Raw genomic sequence first — 6000 nt, forward strand, 5'->3', positions numbered from 1 at the left:
TTTGGCCCACATTCCTCAATATCGTTGCTTCACAAAAATTTATCTACCTCAGATTTAATACTAATAACTGATCTATCAATTGCCATTGGGGAACAAAGCTCCAAACATCGATCATTCTTTGTGTGTAGAAGTGCCCCTGACATCTCTCCTGGACCGCTGAAGTCCAGGTATCATTCTTGTTAATCTATGTCATGCTCCCTCCAAGGCCAATATGCCTTTCATAAGGAGTGGTGCCCAGATCTGCTCTCAGTACTCCAAATGGTGTCTAACCAGGGTTTTGTATAGTTACAGCATAACTTCTGCATCCCTAAACTCCAGTCCTCTAGATGCAAAAGCCAGTATTCCATTAAGTTTCTGACTATTTTCTGCAGTTGTCCATGCAATTTTAAACATCTATGCACCTGAACCCCCGAATTTCTTGGGCATCCACTATATTTAACTTTATGCCATTGAGTAAGTACTGATCTATCCTTTGTCAGTACAAAGGGAATAACCTCACACTTGCACTCCATCTATCACAGCTTCACTCATTCACCAAGGCTATCAATACACCTCTGTAATTTTATGTTAACAGCTATGACTGATGAATTTCTAGTTACTAGTTACATCAGGGGATGTAGGATCGCGCAGAAAAATGTTGAGGTAGATGATCGGCTATGATCTAGAATGAGAGAGAGGCTGAATAGCTTCCATGTACCCATGTTCCTAAATGGAAACAAACATATCTACATACCAATATTACAAAGCACTGTTCACAAATATTGGAGGACACTTTTTAAAACAAAAAGCAGTAGTTATGCTATATAAAGCTTATATGAAAACCAACTGATTGACAGTAACTGAATATCAAATTCCAAATTCATTAAATAAAATTTTCAGGATTTGATAAAATTGAACTACTTAAGTTATTATTTAGAAAATCATAAATACGGAGAAAATCTTTAGCTTAGCATTAGCATCCCTGCCTCTGATTCAGAAGGCGCAAGGGTTCAAACCTCAGTCCAGACAATCCTAGCTAAATACTCTCAATGGTTATACGACCAATAAATTCACCTTCTGAAGTGTAATCAGGGACGGTCAATAAATGTGCCCTTGTCACTTCTGATAAACAAATCAAAAAAGGTTTACAGATAGCAGATGAGTTGGATTAGTACGTACATGCAGGGAAAGGAAGGGTGATGGAAGGTGGGAAAAAGCAGGTTATCAGAACTTATATTGGATACAACTCAGTTTCACATTTTTATCACAGGAAAGTTTGCTGAGAAAATGGAAAGAATAAAGTTCTCAGGAAGCATCAGATGAGTTTGCAAATCATTCAAAAGACAGAATACATATGTGAACAAGATGGAATATCAGCAGCACAAACAAGACAATGTGAAGTCAAGGGAATTTTCCCTGCATCCAACACTGGGAAATACACCCCAAGAGGTATCTTTCAGATTGCTGACTCCTAAAGAATAACAGAGATGAACAATAGAGACAGAACCCAAATATTTTATGAAGAGTGAAACAAAGTTTATAAATTGTCATAGAAGGATGAGAGATGAGTAAGAAAAACATTAGTGAGATAAAACAGTTATGAACATTTTTCATGGCATTTAGCTCCAAAGTCCCTCCCTAAATCTCGACTTCTCTTGCCTCCTCTAAGACTTTGATACCTACATCTTCATTAAGTACTTGGTCAGTGCCTCTAATATTTCAAGGAGCTTGATGTCAAATGTTGGTTTATAAAACTTCTGTGAATCACATTTGCATGTTTTACTATGATAAAGATGCTGAACTAATATAAGGGGCGATCATTGCCTGATGCCATTCTCACTACACTCCCAAATTTTGATTATAGTTTTATTTCAGGCTCATGTGTTGTTTGTTATTTGATCCTGCATACGTAAACATTTTTCTTTCGGGTGTGTGGCTCTGTAAAAAATTTACTTCCTGATTTACAGCATAAATAGCAATAGAATACTTATTCTATTGTGCATTTTTGTGGCTTGTTGTGGCAAGCTTCAATTGCTCGTGCAGTTTTGATAAGCCTTCATTGCATCTGTAATCTTACATTTTTAAAAGTGAATGGTTATGCGCATGAATTAGAGTCAGAGTTATACAGCATGGAAACAGATCCTTTGGTTTATCCCATTTGCCAGCATTTGGCCCATATCTCTTTAAACCCTTCCTATTTATGTACCCATCCCGATGCCTTTTAAATGTAGTAATTGTACTCGCCTCCACCACTTACTCTGACAGATCATTCTGCACACACACATCACCCTCTGTGCGAAATGGTTGCTTTTAAATCATTCCCCTCTTACCTTAAACCTATGCCCTCCAGTTTTGGACTCCCTTGCACTAGGAAAAAGACCTTGACTTTCACCATACCCATGCATCTCATGATTTCATAAACCTTTATAACATCACCCTTCAGCCTCCAACAGTCCAGGCAAAGAAATCCCAGTGCATTCAGCGCCTCCCTATAGTTCAAATCCTCTAATTCTTTTCAACATCTTTGTAAATCTTTTTATGAAACCTTCAAAGAAATTGGTTAAGTTGGTGAGACAATTTCCCATGCACAAAACCATGCTGACTAGCCCTAATCAGTCCTTGCCTTTCCAACTATAAATCCTGTTCCTCAGAATCCCCTCCAATAACTTACCCACACTGACTTCATGCTCACAAGTCTATAGTTCCCTGGCTTTTCCTTACCACCTTTCTTAAATAATGGCACAGTGTTAGAATAATTTTCTTATTGTAACTGTATGGCATTCAAACAATGTAACATATTTTGCTCTAATTTAGTTATCAACACTGATGACACAAACATAGGTGGAGAGAGAGATAGTGTTGAGATGGCAGGGAGGCCACAGAAAGATTTGGATAGGCTAGGAGAGTGGGCAATGTAGTGGCAGATGGAATATAAATGTGGAAAAGGGGAGAGGTCATACATATTGGGTCAGAAGAATAGAAGGCTACTCTATTTTCTAGATGGTGAAAGGTTTCAGAAATCAGATGCACAAAAGGACTTTGAAGTCCTAGCTCAGGATTCTCTTAAAGTTAACACATAGTTTAAGTTGGCAGATAGGAAGGCAATTGCAATGCCAATATTGATTTCAAGAGGGCGAGAATACAAGAACAGAAATGTACTGCTGAGGCTGTCTATGGCTCTAGTCAGACCATATTTGAAACTGAAAGCAGTTTTGGGCCTTGTACCTGAGGAAGGATGTGCCAGCATTAGAGATGGTCCAGAGGAGGTTTACAAGAATGAGTCTGAGGATGAAAGTCTGTCATATGAGGATCCGTTGAGGACTCCTGATCTGTACTCCAAGAGTTTAGAAGGATGAGGGGAGTTCTGATTGAAACTTATGGAATACTGAGAGGCCTGCACAGAGCGACTGTGGGGAAGATGCTTCTACTAATGAGATACTAGGACTCGAGGGCATAGACTCAGTGTTTAGAACACAGAAGGAAGATTTTTGTTAGCCAGAGGGTAGTGAATATGTGGAACTCATTGCAACAAAAGGTTGTGAAAGCTAAATCATTGAATGTATTTAAGACAGAGATAGGTTCTTGATTAGTAAGGGCATTACGTGTTACAGGAAGACAGCAGACAATTTTATCGAATGGTGGAGCTGACTCAACGAGTCCAATGACCCAATTCTGCTACAATATCTTATGGTCTTATGGACTGTTGGTCATTATAATACAATTATTCTGTTGTCACTGTTTTAAGCATTGCTGCCATCACATTCTTTTGAAGTAAATACATTTTAGCTCTCGAGTCCCTGTTTGCAAGACATCTGTTTACAGTGATGCATATCTTTATTGCTTAATTAGATTTTGGTTCTTTAAAAGTGAAATATTCAATAGCTGATGCCCTCCCACCCTAGTTATACTCTTTTCCACCCTCTTCAGTCAGGTACAAGATATAAAAGGTTGTATACACATAAAAACTTCTTCCCTGTTGCTATTAGCTTGTTGAATTGACCTCTCAAATTTTAAATTTAATGCTGATCTTGCTCTCTGTCCACCTTCTCTGCAGCCATAACGTTTATTCTTTGCTCTGTTCTGCTACCCTATACATTTTGCATGGTATGATCTGCCTGTACTGCACGCAAAACAGAAGTTTTCACTGTACCTAGAAACATAAGATAATAATACATCAAATCAAAAGTAATTTACTGGTCCTAAGCACTCTTTAAAAAGTGGATATAATTCTGTCCTAGCAAGCAATTTGAATTGACAGGCAGAGAATAAAAATAAAGGGATCTTTTCAGGATGGCAGTCAATAATGAATAGTGTTCCACAGGGGACCATGTTGGGACCATAATATTCACATTATTAGTTCGCTTGTCCATATGGTGAACCAAGAGAATTATTGCTAAATTTGCAGATGACACAAAGGCAAGTGGAGGGGCAGGTGATGTTGAGGAAGTGGGAAGGCTGCAGAAAAACAGACAGGCTAGGAGAACGGGCAAAGTGCCAGATGAAATAAAATGTGGGAAAGTGGGGGGTGATGCACATTTTTTTTTTTAGCAAGAATACAGGTAAAAACCATTTTCTAAACAGGAAAGAATTTGGAAATCTGAAGCACAAAGGGATTGGGATTCCTAGCTCAGTATTTTCTAAAGGTTAAGGTTCAACTGGCAATTGTAGAAGGAAAATGCAATGTGAGCATTCATTTCAAGAAGGCTAGAGTACAAGAGCAAAGATGTACTGCTGAGGCTGCACAAGGCTGTAGTCAGATCACATTTGTAATATTGAGCGGTTTTGGGTCCCAGATCTAAGGAAGGACACAGAGGCATTAGAGGTGGTCAATAGGAACAACCACAGGGATGAAAGGCTTGTCCTATGTGGAGCTGTTGAGGACTCTGGGTCTGAAGTCTATGGAGTTTAGAAGTCTTAAGGGTGATCTGATTGAGAGGCTTGCATAGAGTGGATATGGAAATGATGTCTGCACCAGTAAAAGAGACAAGGACCCTAGGGCACAGCCTCAGAATGAAGCGACAGCTCTTTAGAACTAAATTTTGGAGGCATTTCTATGGAACTCATTGCTGCAGAGTGCTGCGGAGGCCAATTCACTGAGTGTATTTAAGACAGAGATAGATAATGTTTTGATTGGCAAATGCAGGAGAATGAGGTTGAGAAATATATCAGCCGTGATCGAATGGCAGAAGAACTTGATGGACCAAATTGCCTAATTCTTCTCTTCTACCTTATGGAGAAAGTGAGGACTGCAGATGCTGGAGATCAGAGCTGAAAAATGTGTTGCTGGATAAGCGCAGCAGGTCAGGCAGCATCCAAGGAGCAGGAGAATCAATGTTTCGAGCATAAAGCCCTTCTTCAGGAAAGGGGACATAAAGCCCTTCTTCAGGAATGAGGAAGGTGTGCCAAGCAGGCTAAGATAAAAGGTTGGGAGAGGGGCATTGGGAATGCGATAGATGGAAGGAGGTTAAGGTGAGGGAGATAGGCCGGGGTTTTAGGCTGGAGAGGTCGGGAAGATTGCAGGTCTAGAAGGCAGTGCTGAGTCAGAGGGTTGGGACTGAGATAAGGGGGGGAGGGGGAGTGGGGAAATGAGGAAGCTGGAGAAATCTGCATTCATCCCTTGTGGTTGGAGGGTTCCTAGGCGGAAGATGAGGCACACTTCCTCCAGGCTTCGTGTGTCCCATGGTCTGGTGATGGAGGCGGCCATGGACCTGCATGTCCTTGGCATAGTGGGAGGGGGAGTTAGTGTTCAGCCACGGGGCAGTTGGGTTGGTTGTGGATGTCCCAGAGGTGTTCTCTGAAATGTTCCGCAGGTAGGCGGCCTGTCTCCCCAATGTAGAGGAGGCCACATCAGGTGCAGCGGATGCAGTAAATGATGTGTGTGGAGGTGCAGGTGAATTTGTGACGCATATGGAAGGATCCCTTGGGGCCTTGGAGGGAAGTGAGGGGGGAGGTGTGGGCGCAGGTTTCGCATTTCTTGTGGTTGCAGGGGAAGGTGCCGGGAGTGGAGATTGGGTTGGTGGG

The 6000-nt window shown here is 41.0% G+C and overlaps 1 protein-coding gene across 4 annotated transcripts in view; it reads right to left on the reverse strand.

Moving 5' to 3' along the window:
* LOC122549018 (NEDD4-like E3 ubiquitin-protein ligase WWP1) overlaps positions 1-6000 on the reverse strand; it is a 158163-nt gene that overhangs the window by 55507 nt on the left and 96656 nt on the right. The window lies entirely within an intron of this gene.

The sequence above is a fragment of the Chiloscyllium plagiosum genome, chromosome 4 (assembly GCF_004010195.1).
Source record: "Chiloscyllium plagiosum isolate BGI_BamShark_2017 chromosome 4, ASM401019v2, whole genome shotgun sequence".
Lineage (NCBI taxonomy): Eukaryota > Metazoa > Chordata > Chondrichthyes > Orectolobiformes > Hemiscylliidae > Chiloscyllium > Chiloscyllium plagiosum.